The sequence below is a fragment of the Eublepharis macularius genome, chromosome 3 (assembly GCF_028583425.1).
Source record: "Eublepharis macularius isolate TG4126 chromosome 3, MPM_Emac_v1.0, whole genome shotgun sequence".
Lineage (NCBI taxonomy): Eukaryota > Metazoa > Chordata > Lepidosauria > Squamata > Eublepharidae > Eublepharis > Eublepharis macularius.
Window position 1 is genome coordinate 39,118,197 of NC_072792.1, and position 16,725 is coordinate 39,134,921.

Sequence of the window (16,725 nt, forward strand, 5' to 3'; positions counted from 1 at the left end):
AGTGTTGCTAAAAGAGGGGAAAGTCTAGCAGATGTCGCAGAAGAGATCATGCCCAGAACATGCTAACCAGGGAAGGATCTCATATCTGAGTTTTTCGTCTTTAGGCAGAGAAAATGTTGCCAGTTCTCAGATGAAGGTGCTTGTCTCTCAGTTCTCAGATGAAGATGTTAGCCATTCATAGGCCATTCATATTTTCTCCTGGAATTCAGAACATTGAGGCTGAAAGCAGAGGCTTTTAATGAATCCAGTGACAGATCCTAGACCCGACTCCCATTCCCCACAGTTACACACCCAGACCCAACTTGTTAAAAGTTGTAATGTTTAATTTTACGCCTGAGAACATTGCTACAACATGACTTGGTAAGACAGACAGCAAGAAGCAAATATGGGGAATGCTGTGATTGCTTCTGGTGCCAGATGGAACTTGCTTGTTGTTGTAGATGGTTTTTCATTACATTTAAGATGTTTGAGAAGTCTTGAAAACAGTGGGCTTGGTTTGCTTGGAAATAGGGTTGCCAGGTCTTCTTACGCTCCCAGCAGGAGGGGGGACCCGGCACTCACCTTTTGTAACTCTTCACACATGCACTTTGTGTGGGTATGTTCCCTGGACCATGTGATGACATCAGTTCTGGGACATGACATCACTCCCTGTAGTGAAGTTGTCGCGCCGCCCCAGGAGTGTGCCCAGGAAGCCTGTTCCCCTGCCTCCCCCCCCCCCGCTAGCCAGGTGAATGGTGGCAAGAGCAGAGGGTGGGAGCAGGGGATCCCTTGCCCCCACCAGGGGGCCTGGGATCCTTACTTGGAAATGAGCTTTGCTAAAATAAAATTCCTAAGCAAATGACATATGGATAGAGAATGGAAATGAAAGATACCATTTTTTCCTATAGATCTATCCTGTTCGGGAATACTGCATAACAACCAGCTTACTGTAGCCACTTTCATCAATCTCTTGATTTTTTGTCACCCCACCCCAACCACTGCTAAGGGCAAGTGTTGGAGGATGACCATTTTTTAAAATACTGTTTGCTGGGCTGATCAGTCTTGTAAGTGAATTGTGTACACGTTCCAGTCCAATAGCATTTGGGCCACTTTCTTTCCGTATTTTGAAAAGTTTGTACCTGACAAATTAATACAGCTGATTTCACGAGTTTAGCCTATGAGCCTAGTGGCTCACTGAGCATTTAATTAGACATGCAGGTAATAAAAAAGAGTGCTTAGGTGCCGGGGGGGGGGGGAAGGAAATCTCCAAATCACTTCTTGACCAAAATGGTCCATTTACGTGGCCAGGAAGGAAACACTGAGAGGTGTGAAGAACCCACCCTTTATCAGAAGGTTGTTCATGTCAGGGCAACCACGCTGAAAGGAAGAGAAAGGCAGTGGGTTTGCAGATTTGCATCTGCGCCGTGAGAGCTACCAGTCACCTACAGATTAGAATGTCTTGAGATTGTAGAGTACATATGATTAATGTCTGGTTCCAAACCAAGGAACTTAATTTAATTCTGTACTTTTCCAAGCTGTACATCAGTCCTATTGTAGCCACTTGTATTTCTAGGATTGGATGCTAGTTCTTTTTTATTTTGAATTTGCACAATTCTTGATGTTTTTAATCAATAGCTTGGTAGCAAAAAAAAAAACCAGAAAAGAAAAACTCTCCCACAACTTCTCTCCCAGTTGACACTAAGCTTTTGGGCCTGGAGGCTGTTTGTACTCATCTCAAACTGCCAGCTGAATCACTGTTCATAAGCCTGAATTGCTGTTCATTTTCCTGAGTGAGTTCCTCCTTTAGAACTTGGGCACGCAACTCCTAAAAATTTTTACCCATTAGTTATATTTAGCAGTGAAAGTATTTACCTTCTGTAATTGGATGATTGAGTCTATCAAAGATTCTTTAAAGGGTAGCTAGTTTACTGGTGGCTTAATTTAGATTATAACTGTCATTACCTATATGGTGAAATGACACGACACATGAGCCAGCATGGTATAGTGGTTAGAGTGCTGGGTTAGGATCTGGGAAACCCAGATTTGAATCCCTGCTCTGCCCTGAAATCTTGCTGGGTGACCTTGGGCCAGTCACACCATCTCAGCCTAGCTTACCTCACAGAGTTGTGAAGATAAAATAGAGAAGGCGAAAATGCTGGAAGCCACTTTGGATCCCTATTGGGCCGAAAAGAGGGGGTATAAATGAAGTAAATAATAAAAACACCCAGAGAGACTCACATACAACATTTTAAAATTAGGGTGGTATCTCGGTAAGCACTAAACACATTTACTTTGTGTTTAGTAGTAAGGCTGTTCGAAGAAAATGTGGATGTCCAAAGAACCATGCATGACCGAAGAGGGTTTGGGCTCGTGTAACCTATGGCACATGGTACGCTACTGCTGGAGTTTTGGAGACTGGCAAAAGCTGATTGCGATGATAGATAGGAGTCTTCTGTCCAAAGAGAAACAGTCAAAATTTAAAATCTTTCAATCCCACATATAGTTTTTTCCTTCTTGGACATGGGGAGCACTTTCATCTGTTTATATCTACAGAAGAAATTTGTTCAATTTTTGAAACTATTACTGGTCTGCACCTCTTTATTTTTCTCATTCATTTAAAAGCCAATGATATACAATATAGTCATTGTTTCAGCCAGAATGAAAAAGTTTTGCTCTCTTTGTTACAGAAATTACCTTTACATTCGTTTGTTTCTCTCTCAACTTCTTTTCTGTTTATTTGGATAAATATAGCTCTTTTTTATATAATTTTATATAATTTCATGTAGCTCAGCCCACCAAAAATCACCTTAATTTACAATACTGACTATGAATATTGAGAGTTCTTAAATGTGGTGGCATTAAATTTTTTCCCGTGTAACTTTAGCAACACAATCTTTAACAAGATTAATTGATAAAAGGCAGACATAGAAATGGACAGTTGGTCACATTTCTTACCTTTCTGCACAATCTGATTCTTTTAGAGATGCCTTCTTTGTAGTCCAAGATCTGTAAAAGATTTGGTTTCTTGTCTGTGTAATAACTTCCGTGCACCAAAATAGAAGTCTCCTTTACAGTCAGGAAATGTCATATTGCAACTTGTTCCTTGATTGGTTATATTTGTTTACTTTAACGTAGGTCTGGTGCATAACAATCTGTAAACAAGTTGTACCTTATAGTTTTTCCTTGTATCCACTGACAAAACCCTTCATTTTCAGTGAAATCCTAAGCAGAGTTACACCAGTCTAAGCCCTTTGATTTTAATGGACTTAAACTGGGGTAACTCTGCTTAGAATTTCACTGTTTGTCTGTAAAAGTGTAGTTCCCTGTAGCTTTAGCCTTTCAACAATGCCATCCTAAGCAGAACTGTGCCCTTCTAAGCCCATTGACTTCAATGTGCTGAGAAGGCCATAACGCCTCTTAGGACTACATTGTAATGATTTTTTTTATGGAGTACATAAGGAGCAATTATACAGTTGAAGAATTATACTGAAACAAACATATTTGATATAATCAGCATAAATTGCTTGGTAAATGTAAATGAGAATGGGGATTTACGCTCCTGTGGAAATCCCCCTTTTGTTTTTATTTTGGCTTCTGAGCCAGAGAAACTCCATCTTTTTATTTATTTAACTGCTGGGTTCAATGATTAGTAGCAATGTTAAACTGTTTTTGTGGATTAGTTGTTACCGTGTGTTAATTAAAATATGGGGACTGAATAGTATATGACAAAAGGAGAAAGAATACAGGGGCAGAACAATCCTGAAGGCCACTGCAGCAGAAGTGGCCGTCTATTAGCACAATTGTAGTGGCACTAGTCCATTCCTTATGGATATTCCCCAGGGGGAACTGCCATGCATGGTCCTTCAAAAGGCACAGACAGCATGGCACGCAGCATGCCAGAATCCATAAAAACCCTGGCGACATTCACCAATAAGGCAGCAGCAGCCAATGACAGCCCAGTGAGTGGCACATGCAGGCACAGCCAATCACCAACCATTGAGCTGTCCACTGCCCCTTGACACCAGTCTCTGTTTCCATCACAAAGAGCAAGCAGGTAGTGAGAGAAGACACAGCAGCAGTGCAACCCCAACAGAGGCATGCTCCCAAGAGGCCCCATCCATTGGGGATGTGCACCCATGTGGCAGACAGCATGCCCACCCCTACCCCAGCAAGGGCCCAGCAGTCAGCAAAAAAAAATAAAAATGCTGGCTTCACACAACCATCCCTGCTAAAGCCACACACTCCTATCTCCAGAAATTTTTTTAAAAAGAAAAAGGCCAGCCTTAAACCACAGCTGCTCCCCACACCAAAGACCAGCATTCTAACCACTGGTCCAAGAGGGGAGGCTCAGATGGGATATACCAGCAGGCATGAAACACCTCACTATAGCTCTGACAGCACCAGCAATCAGAAGGGGTCAAGCAGAGAATATTGCACAGACAGGCATGGCTTAGTGGAGAGCACTAGGATAGAATAGTCATGGGTCCTGGTTTTATCCCCACATGGGGAAAGGTGAGAGGCAGGCAGCAGCATACTAGCATCCCCCATCATAGACAGCTGTCCCAGGAACATTTCCCTAGGTGTATGTTCCATTGCATAACATGGGCCGTGGTGCCAGGATGAGCTGGCTTGGGTTGTCCCCACGCAAACACACCACTGACCTTGGTTGTGGGAGCTGGCTTTGCCAGGGTAGTGTCCAACCTTGTGTGAGGGGACTGGGGAAGACAGGTAAAGACTCCTGGGGTGAAAGAGCTGGAATCCCACCCCCTGCTTACCTGTTAGTATGTGGTTGCCCTGGGCCTCTGCAGATGGAGTAGCTGTTAGGGTTCTGAAGTTAGATGTGTTAGCCATACAGTATGGACTTTGCTCTTCCCCCTTGGTTGTTACTGTTCAGTGCTCCCTTGGTAGGGCTAAGTGCCCACTTTGTGCCTTTCCCACCACTGAAGTGCAGTGCTGCATGCTTTAAGTCCACACGTCAGGGAGCTCTGAGACAGAGTCCTGTGCAGTGTGCTGTTCCTACTGAACTATGGGGTGTCCTGCCTGGGGTTTATGTAGTTCTGAGGGTGCTGGGGAGGGGATTGGCCACTACTGGGAAGTGGGGGTGATTCGAGGGCACTCGGTCTGTTCCATTGAATGGGTGCTGATGAGCTCGGTCTGTTCCATTGAATGAGCGCTGATGGGCTATGGCTGTCTTTTTTGGTGGCCTAAGTTTCTGCCACTGCTAGGGACTGGAGCAGCTTCGGGAGCTGATTAACTCCTGCCATGCCCCTTACCCGCCCAGTTCTACACTAGCACAGGGATTTATGCTGGTAGCCTGCCAGGAGGAGGCAGTGTCAGGATATTCTGGCATAGCAGCTAGTCATCTCGCCAAGCATTTGCGTGCTTCCTCCCTGGATTGCACTTAGTTAAGCATCATGCATGTGTGAGAGAACTGAGAGAGAAGGAAGATTGAGTAGAACATCTGTGTGAGAACAAGATGTGTACAAAGTAGGCATTTAAAAAAAAAAACATCCAAGAATTATTGCAGGTTTCTATGTATTTGTTATCAGTAATGATCAAATGACGCAGTAGACCTCTGTTGGAAGAGTGAGATACCTTAAAGGTATATATGTGTGAAGTTCTAGGAAGTAGAGGATCCTGTGCCACCTTTTCCCCTACAAGCCAAGATCCTGGGTGAGTTGAATTCCCCTTGCCCGAGGAGATTCACAGTTTCATGTAGGATTTGTGGCGATGTAATCTCATATTGATAGCCCAGGAAGTACTGCTGTATTTTTCTAGTACTAGCTCCCTGTGTATAATTCTAGGAGGAGGTTAAGATGTTCTGTGTTATTCTTCCTTTGATCTCTGTGTTGGGTTAATGTTGGCTCCACAGACCCTCATGTGCAGCAACAGGATGCACACTTAAATGCTCATGAGGATCTTCGCACACCCATCGGTAGAAGTGCTGGGTTATTAAGGCAGTCAGTTCAGAAAGGGCCAAGTCCAAAACATTTGAGAAGTACTCCTGGGTACCGATACTGAGTTTCCATATGGACACAGCACTGGAACACTTACCAGTACCATATGAAGACTGATGTCTCAAATGCAAATATGGGCCATGTAGTTTTGCAGCACAAAGCCAACATCCATAAACAAATTTGAAATTTAGATTTAAAACTAAATCTTACTGTATATTTATAAAAGTGGAAGAAAATGCTCCGGATGCGCCATTCAGGCATGACCTTGGGGCAAAAGTCCGTAATCCTGGCACAGGAGGGAGCCTACAGAGCCAGTGGGTTAGCACATGGCAGCAGCAACTGCCCACATTTATTTATTTATTTAGAAAACGTATGTTCCACTTCACCAGAGACCTGTTTTTGTAAACCTCTATTGTGTTCCCCTTATTGTTTCTTTTCTAAGCTGAAAATACCCAGATGCTTTAGCCTTTCCTCAAAGGAAATGTGCCCCAGCCCCTTAATCATCCTGGGTGCCCTGCTCTGTACTTTTTCCCAGCTCTGCAATGTCTTTTTTGAGATACAGTGCCCAGAACTGAACACAGTATTCCAAAGGAGGCCACTTCATAGATCTATACAGCGGCAGTATAATATTGGCTTTTTATTTTTAATCTCTTTCCTAAAAATCCCCAGCACAGAGTTTGCCTTGCCCACCACTGCAGCACACTAGCTTGACATTTTGATTGAGCTGCCCTCTATGACCCAACAGTATCCATCCCTCTGCAAGAATCCTCAGGATTCCCTTAGCAAGTTCAGAATCCGTGCACACGTACTTCAAAGTTGGGAGTTTTGTTCCAGTATTTCAGGTGGGTAGCCATGTTAGTCTGCAGTGGAAGAGCAGGATTCAAGTGTAGCAGCACCTTAAAGACCAATGAGATTTTATTCCTGTTTGCTTCACGTTACCCTTACCTGCATTGAACTTCATTTGCCACATTGTTACGCACTCAGCCAATTCATCGAGATCCTCTCTCTTGGAGCTCTTCACAGTCAGCCTTGGTTTTCACCATTCTGAATTATTTTGTGTCAGTCTGCAAACTTAGCCACTACATTGCTCACCATCCACTTCCAGACCAGTTATGAAGAAATTAAATAGCAGTGGCTATTGCTCCTTGAGGGTCCTCACTGCTTACTTACTTACATTGTGAGAACTGACTATTTATTCCTATTCTCTGTTCCCTTTCATTTAATCAGTTTAATCCATAAGAGGGCCTGTCCTCTTATCCCATGAATGCTATGCCTACTGAGGAATCTTTGGTGAGGTATGTTGTCAAAAGCCTTTTGAAAGTCCAAATATATAATGATTGCTGGATCTCTGTTATCTGCATGTTTGGTCACTTTCTCAAAGAGCTTGAAAAGATTGGTGAGGCAGGACTTCCCTTTGCAGAACCCATCTTGATTTTCCCTCAGTAAGTGTTGTTCCTCTGTCTTTGTTTATATTTTCTATTGATTTGTCTGGGACAGATGTTAGGCTAACTGGCCTGCAATTTCCTGGTTCCCCTATGAACCCCTTTTTAAAAATCAGTATAATGTTTGCTAATTGCCATTTCTCTGTAGAGTTGCTATTTTAGTGACAAGTTATATATACTTGTTAGTAGATCAACACTTTAACATTTGAGTTCCCTAAGAACCCTCAGTAATTTTAACAAAGCGAGAATATTGGTATGGGCAGGGCTTTTTTTCTGGGAAAAGAGGTGGTGGAACTCTATTACCACATGCTCCCCAAAATGCGTGATGACGTTACTTCTGGAAGTGATGCCGCTTCCCGGAAGTGATGCTGCTTCCCGGAACCCAGCACAATGCATTACGACGAGATAAATGTTAGTAAGCTTGGAAAATTACACTATTATGAGAAAGGGCTTTTCCCCCTTTCTGTATCCTCTACAAAAAGTGAAATATTCCATTCCCTTTCCCAAACATTTCATTTCTTTGGAATCATATTTTAAAATATGCAAGAAGGAGGGGGCCTCTAAAAATCCAAAACCCATCTCACAAATCTAAATTCTAACAGATTCCCTCTGCCAGTGTAGAAAAAAAAATTCCAAAATTCTCTCTCAAAATTCCATAGTCTGAAATTCCTACTCTAATGAATATTGAATTTTCAAATTTTCAGGAAGGGTTTTGCTTTGCTGGAGCAATTCAAAATTAGATACTCAACTTTAGCTGCATTAGATTTATACTTAGTTTAAAATGGCTTTTTTTTTGTTGCCAGCCAACTCTACCTTACCAATGACTAAGCTGTTGTGACATTGTGAAATGTTCATAAATATTCTAATGTCCCAGACAAACAATATTCATAAAAACTTCCTTAACACCCATATGTCCACTGCAATTTCAGTGATGTTAATCAGCTGAGGATGGGGAGAACCATTTGAGTTACAGCTATGAAGAAATAAGAAAACCTATATGCTGATGAATGTATTGATGACTTCTGTGACTTGGACACAGCTATCTATTCCTAGCATAAAACTGGAATAGCCATAACTGATATTTTAACTAATACAAATAACCATAACTAACACAGAACCAGTCTACATTCAAAAGCTGTGGGAACCATAACAATGTCAACTTCAGTCAACATACGCAGCACACGCGCACAAACACACACACACAGCCCCACCCCTGAAAAAAGCAGAATGAACTTAAAGCAACATACATACGCACACAACCTCACCCGCAAATGAAAATAAGACAGAATGAACTCAAAGCAGCAAACACAGACACAGAAACCCCTGAATGAAATGAAAGCAGAATGAACTCAAAGCAGCACACACACACAGCCCCACCCCCTGAAAAGAAAGCAGAATGAACTCAAAGTAACACACATACACACACAGCCCCACCCCTGAATGAAAATAAAACAGAATGAACTCAAAGCAGCGCGCACATACACAGAAACCCCTGAATGAAATGAAAGCAGAATGAACTCAAAGCAGCTTAACCTCCTCTGGAGAGCTGGCCCATCAGCTCTGCTTGCGCTCACTCATCTCTCTCTCTCTCTCTCTCTCTCTCTCTCACACACACACACACACACACAGGAATGAAAAGAAAGCAGAATGAACTCAAAGCAGCTTTGCCTCCTCTGCAGAGCCCACACGAGGAGGCCCAAGCAGCATCTGCTTGCTTGCTCACTCACTCAGAGAGAGAGAGAGAGGAATGAAAAGAAAGCAGAATCTACTCAAAGCAGCTGAGCCTCCTCTGCAGAGCCAGCAAGGCCTAAGAAGGAAGGAATCACGTGGGCAGATTCCAGAGTTGCCGGAACACTGTTCCAGGGCATTCCCCCTCACAAAAAAAGCCCTGGTTATGGGTAGCAAGAAAAGAAATTTTGCATCCTTAATAGCAAGGCTTGCCTATAGTTGTGCAGGTTTTCTTTCAGTTCCTTAAAATGACAAGTAAAAATAATTTTTTGCAGTGGCTAGCTTGTACTAAGCACATCTCTCAGTGCCAGTATTCTTCACCTATAAAATGTGAATATTATTAATTGGTTATAGCTGTTGGTCATAGTCTGTGAACTCTGAAATGCTTCTAGTTCCCTAATCTATCTACAAACTTTCATGGGTTTCCATATAGAATAAGTGGGCTAAAATCAACTATCTCCACTGAAAAATTAAATTTTACACTATTCCTGTAAATTCAAAGTTTCATTTGCAGCAAATTTCTCACCAGTGGTGTGTGTGTGTGGGGGGGGTGGATTTTCAGCAATTCTCAGTCCCCTGTGCTGATCCCCTTGTGCTGAGACTTCATTGTGAAACTTCCCTTGAGAAAACATAAGGCATAGTTAGGCTCTTGAGCCTGTGTAGAATCACTTTTTGTGGAGAGAAAATTAGCTCCCAGTTTTGTTTGTTTATTTTTGCCGCATTATCTTAGATGAATGATATGCGGAAAAGGCATGTCTTGCTTGCTTTGAAATACCATTCAGGCATTTTTGGTGTCTTACTATGAATGTACATTGCTTAGTATTGTGGTTAGTATTTAAGAAACATTTTGCTTCTGTCTTTGAAAAGCTAGAATTATTAATGCAACAGTAGTGCCCTCTGCAGTTCAATATCTAGTATAATCATAGAATAGTCATGCAGTATAACTTTGCTGGCATCTATATTATGCTAATTATGATAACAGAGGGGTTTTCCAAGATACCAGACCTGAACAACATGTGATCCAGCAAACTAGAGGTAGATCATCAGGGACTCGCTAAACTTTTTTTTAATACCTGCCCAAAATTGGAGAACAAAAAAGGACAAGAGAATGGTATCAAACACTTGTTAGGCTACAGTAAATAGGTAGTGGACTATTTCCAGCTTGGTGGGTCACAAGTTAAACAGGCCTGCTATATCCGCGGACCAATAAACAATGGTTATATTCTTAAGCTCCATATTTTGCATTAAACTGCTCAATTTGTAATTCACCGAACTGACCACAGACTAACCCACCAGCCAAGCACTGTGGTCTGGTTGGTGCTTTGGAGCTGCCTTGTTTTTCCAGGCCAGATATATCAAAACCAGCATATATAGCTTTCTAAAATGGATAATGAAACACACCATGATTATGTTTTGGTACTGGCATGTATGAAAGATGACATTGATTGTAAGACCACCATCCACCTAAAAAAGTTATATAAAGGTCACTCCCTTCTTCAGCAAGCATGAGGATAGGCACTAGAAAGCTATAGCTCTTGGTTCTTTTGTAAACAGATGTGCACCTGGGAACCCCTTTTTTTATTTGGATTTTGGGAGGGGCATAAATACTGGTATTAAATGATTTTTAAATCCCCTAGTACTGTTTCAGGATTCAGGTTTGAGTTTTTCCCCTGGATCCCATAATTATTTGGGTTCCATTATTCCCTGTGGAGGTCTTTTGTAGGGGAGGTGGGGGGAGTAGTAGTTATTTTTCAACCAAATGACACCAAAATTTCAGGGCACCCAGTGCTGTGTGTCCTCTAAAGACACCCCCCCCACACACACACACATACACAAGTTTCAAGCAAATTGCACCAAGGAGTCCAGTTCTACAGGCTCCTACCACCAGGCATCCTACTTGCAGGGGTGTAAACTGGGAGGGGGAAAGGGCCATGCCCCCACAAAGGAGGGAGGGAGAAGGAGCTAGGCAGACCTGCTCCTCTGCTGGGTCCTGTGCCCCTAGCTCATGCTGGCCGGGAGCTGCCTTCCCTGGGCTAAGAGAGATGTCTCCATGCCCCTTCCCTCCTGTTACCTGGAAAACCTGTTAAAATGGGAGAAAGAGGCCTGGGTTCCCTAAAATGCCATCCCTGGATATTCCTGAATGTTTCTGGAAATATATGGGAACCAGATACCAGTATTCCTGAGAATATTCCTGAAAAATACCAATAAGGTATTTTTTGGGTATATATTTGGACCAGATATATGCAAGCACACATCCCTACCAACAGGACATGCTCTATATTTCAAGGAAACTACAAGAGATTCTCTTGGCAAAGTCCAGGGGAAACCACAGATCTACCCTTCAGGTTCCTCAACAGGTTCATGAGGTGCAGGAAGTTTGAGTTGGAAACTCTGAAGGCAACAGCAGACACTGCAGTCGGGAGACTTTTTTTGGCATCCACTAACTTGACAGAAACTTACCTTCATGTCCCCATTTTTCTTCCCTACTGATGCTTCCCCAGTTTCTTATTTATTTATATAGATATTTTTACCTTGAGAGGGGAATGCTTTTCCTTGTGAATCAAAGCCACTTACTATTTAAAACATTTGCAGGTAAAATCAAAAATCAAATATTATCAAATATTATCAAAGAAGCATTTTCAATTCAAGTCCATGCCCTTCAGATTGGTGGTTTGATCTTTACCAAGTTGATGGCCTCCATAATAGCTAGACGAGGGGCATCCATCTTCACCCTTACCTCAGTTACCTGCTTGATCAGGTTTCTTACCAATCCCACTCAGGGACTTACAGATCACCATCCAATGTCTCTCACAAAACGATACATTTTCGTGAGAGCCAACTTCTTGCTTATCAGACCATTTACTCTCTGGGAGCATTCACAGATTCTGCTGGAAGTAAACCCTTCCTCCAGGCAGGGCTGTGGACAGGGCATGGTCCTACAGGCACTAGGCATCAGACTGCAGTTTCTTTCAGCCCAGCGGGCTGTAAACATGGCTGGTGTGAAAATATTACACCTGTACAGGGACAGGAGCTAACCCCATGACTTAGAGACACTTATAAGGAGTCCGTTGGTTTGGAAGGGGGAGAAGTAGGCAGGACTGAAGGAGGCTGTGAAGGGAGGCAAATGCTTACCTGGGGCTCCTTCCCCCTCTGCTGGAGGGGACTGTAGTATAGAGTACCATTGGGAAAGAAGGCTCGGCTGAGACATATCACATCGGCCTGCAATGGGGAGTAACCTGAAAACAAAAGAAGGGAACTAAGAGTGAGGGAGCCAGTGAGGAATGAAGCCGGCTCACCATGAGTGCCCAGAGAGTGACAAGGAAGCCCCTCAGTCTGATGCTTCATTGGGGTGATTGGTTGCAAGAGCAAAGAATTTAATTGAGGGAGTGATTCAGTAAGGACCACTTATCTCATGTTCCTAGCTCCATTACTGGGCTGCATTATTGCTGCTATTAATACAGTCTGTTAGGTGTGGGCCTATTTCTGGATACTGCAGTGGACAATTCCCAGAATCTTAACATGTGTAAGAAACATCTTGGGCTGGGGAGGTGATCCAGCATTTGAAGAAAGACCACAAATAGTGGACAGCTGAGGATAGATATATCAATTTCTCAATGAGGCCAAATCTGTGGATACTAAAATCAGTGGAGCAGAGCCATATTGACAAAAAGGAGATTTTCCTTCCAACTTGAGGATCCTTCCAACTAGAAAAAAATAAACCTATGACATGTTAAAAATGATGGAGGGAGGGGAGTGTTCCAAAAAAAACCTAAAAACAGGGAGCAGTTGTCGTCACTTGCGCAGTTTCCTAGGAGCCTCTTTCTACTTCCCCATTGCTGGGACAGCCTCACTGGAAGTGAGCGGGCCAGATTGACAGAGCTCCGACATCCCCAGTGCTGCTGAAACAACTGCTGAGGTGGTGCTGGACGTGGATTGGTGGGTGAGGAGGGGGGAGCCTCTGCTGCCCCCCTGCCCCATTGCCAAAAATGCTTTTGCTTGGAAGACCTGCAACAGTTTTCCCACTGAAGAAATGTGTTTCAGACGGAGCGGGGGGTGGGGGTTAGCTGAGGTAGGGCATTCTCTAGTAGCATATCCTTCTCATCTTCAAGTAAAAGCATCCTTCTTGGTGATATTCCATGCTTCCTGTGGTCTGGGGAAGAATGTGTTTCAGTATTTAAAATACACATCAAGTTGCAAAGCAGTGGAACTGAATGTAAGTTTTAAACCTGAGAAACACTTCCCGTCAGTGTTCTTCCCCTACCCCTTTCCAAACAAGCGGGTAGGTTTGCAAGAGGTAATCTTGAGAACTAGCACAACGTTTTGCAAGCATATTGTAAGTAGCATCTTTGCTTCCTTTTCTTGTTTGCTTCTGATGAGTATCACCTTGTGAAAGGATGGTATCTTCAGGCTCTTCTGAGAAAACATTTCAAAATACAAACCACATGTTGTGGCTACTGTTACCTTAGCAACCCTTATAGAAAGCACAGCACGTGCAGATGTGTGTTGCCCTTTTACTTACTCAAAACTAGTGTGTGTTTAGAAGGTGGCATAGAATTTCATCACCCTTTCAGCTGAGACACTGATTTATTTTTTTATATGAGGAAAAAGCGTATTACTCTTATTGACTGGAAGTTTATACTGTAGATATAGTTAGGTCTAATTCATCATGGCAGGTGGATTCCTGCCTTAGGTGACACCAAGGACTTGAAATGGAATTATCCAGTGGCATATCACCAGCTGAATTTGAAAGCCCTCTCACTTCCAAAAGCAGTTTGGCGTGAGGATCTTACATATAAGGAAAAGCAGCCTAAACTGGTTGGACTTGGTGACCCTTAGGCTCCCTTCCAACTCTATGCTTTTATGTTTCTGTGTACATTACTCTTACATGGAGGCAAGATCCAACTTTCTAGAGCAGAACTGCCATTGGCTTAGTGGTAGCACTAATGTCAGGTCTGGCACTAAACAGTAAATAAAAAACATGGTTCTTTTGCTGAGTATTTTTCCTCTTTAGATTAGCACAAGTAGAGGACCCGCAAGTACTTGTGGGGAATCTCTCATTTTCCCACTCCCATTATTTCCTTTTCCATGACAGCCCCCCAGCCTCTCCCCTTTTCTAGCTTCTTTCTCTTCTTCCCACTTACCACTCCTACTTTATGTGTTCTCCTGTCTTCAGTTTTACCTCCTTCTCTCCCCCTGGCAGACTCTTCCTGGGAAAACTCTGCACACTGGTAGCCGCTGGACTGGGCCCAGTTGTGTGCCGGCCACTAAACTGGGCCCAGATGTGCAGCTAGACCTGGGTTAATTACGCAAATCATGTGGTAGCAAGTCACCTAAAGGTTGTTGCCAGGCTTGGTCCTAATGTACTCTCCCTTCAACAGTCAGAACAACCCTAGAAAGAGCCCTTTCCCACTACCTCTGCCTATTATCAACAGAAACTAAGGCTGGCAATAGTTGTGGTTGCCTAGCAACCCCCACAATAGCCACTGAGATTTCCTTTCTTAAAAGTCCAGTCACTTCTTTATTTTGGGTTTTTTTAAACTCCCCAGTGGTGATTTTTTGGGTGATTTTTTTATAAGATTTCAGATTTTTCTATAAACCTGGGACTTTTTTGTTCATGGCCCCAGTCCACATTTAAGTGTGCACAGATGAGGCCATGTTGAGAATTCGATACCTGGACTTTTTGTTTGAGATAACTTTTTATATTGATTTTTTAAATATTGATTTTTATATTGATTCTGGGGAACCAGTATAGTATAATAATTAGAATGTTGATAAAGGCTGATTCCGCACACGTTGGATAATGCACTTTCAATGCACTTTATCAATTGTTTGAGGTGGATTTTTTGTTCCGCACACAAAAAAATCTGTTACAAATGATCTATAAAGAGGATTGGAAGTGCATTATCCAACGTGTGCGGAATCACTCCAAAGACTGGGAAGGTTCCGGGTCTACTCTGCAGTGTAGCTTTGTGGTTGACTTTGGGCTAATGTGAAGGATAAAGTAGAGAGAGGGATAAGTATGTACATTATTGTCAGATCTTTGTAGGAGAAAGGGGGATGAATGCACAACTAATTATTCTGTATTTAGGGAAAGGATTCTACAATTGACATCTTCGCTTAATACTATTTGCTCATCTGTAGCATTTGTCTTTTGATTGCATTTAAATATACTGCAGATACTTTCTGAAAGAGGAGACTTCGTCTTTTTGAGGCTATTCTTAAAGTGAGTGACGAGCAACTGTGTTTTGCCAGATTATTCACCAGTCTTACTTCTTCTTTTTTTAAGTATTGTGAAACCATACAAGGAGATCATGAGGAATTGCTTTGAGATGTCAGACCTTTGAAGCCAACCCTGTGATCCATATTCTAATGTCTTGTCAGCACTAACAGAATGAAGTTTAAACTACTGTATTATGTTGACAACTCTTTCTAGGCATTTGGAGGAGGTGGTCATTTGGGGGCAGTAATATCAAGATTTGAAAGTACAATAGACCCTCACCATTTGAGAGAACTATAAGTTTCTGGCCTGGCATTAGGCTTGGGGTTGTAGAGCTTTTGTTCCAAAAAGAGGGGACCAGCCTACTTTCATACTGGGTACAGAAGATACTATTTCTGTTTAGGTTTTTGTGGAATTACCCCACCCCCAGCTGCAGTTGTGAAAACAGGATTTGAAATGTGTGGATCTTCTAATGTTTGTTTTGTGTTTACTGTTCTGCCATCCTTTTTGGTGACCCTCTGCGGCTGCCTATGGGAGGACATGCTAGTAACAGCTTTTTTATGTCATTCTAAATTTCTTTCTGTTTGAATGAATTCTGAACCACCACCAATTTCATTTGAGGTTAACCAGCTTGGTTCTCTTTTTCATTTAAATTTAATAGTATTAATATTTTTGTTTATAAGTTATTTTTATTTTGTACTTATTATTGGACTTATAGTCCACTCTCCCCACAAGCAGGCTCAGAGCTGATCACATCAATTTAAAAGACATAAAAATAAAACAGATTAAAACCGGTAGCATAAAAGGAGCAAATACAATGTCACAAATCCACCCTCAGCAGCACACATTGCGCAGTCCCGTATACAGTCATTTTGGGCTTGTGGGGGCTGGAGACAGTCAACAAATGAAAAAAGCAAAGACCAGGGAGGGGACATCCCCCTCCCTGGCAGAAGGCCGAATCAGAAACCTGTTTGCCTCAACCACCAAAGGCATGGCGGAACATCTCTGACTTTCAGGCCCGGTGGACTGTTAGATCAGGCCAAGTGTCCACCTAGTACAGTACCTTCTTTCCTATAATGACCTGTCAGATGATTCCAGGAAGAACGTGAAAAGGTTATGAAGGCAGTAGCCTTCCACTGCTCCTACCCATCTCCTACAAAGATGCACTAATGCTTATATGCATTCTGTGGTGGTTAAGCTCAATAGTCAAGCTGCAAACCAAAGATTTCCTAATATGAATTAGGTTCAAATCTTCTCTTGTAGCCACTGTAAAAAACTGGTCCTAAATCTGCTAAGGCTTAAAGAACAGCAACTAGCAAAATTGCATGATGAAGTCAGGATTTAAATGTGGTCTGACAGCCCTCATTAATGTGACTAGGTAATAAAATGTGTGATCCATCCA

At 42.5% G+C, this 16,725-nt stretch overlaps 1 protein-coding gene across 1 annotated transcript in view; it reads left to right on the plus strand.

Moving 5' to 3' along the window:
- The window catches only part of UBAC2 (UBA domain containing 2), a 115,357-nt gene that overhangs the window by 23,881 nt on the left and 74,751 nt on the right, over nucleotides 1-16,725 (plus strand). The window lies entirely within an intron of this gene.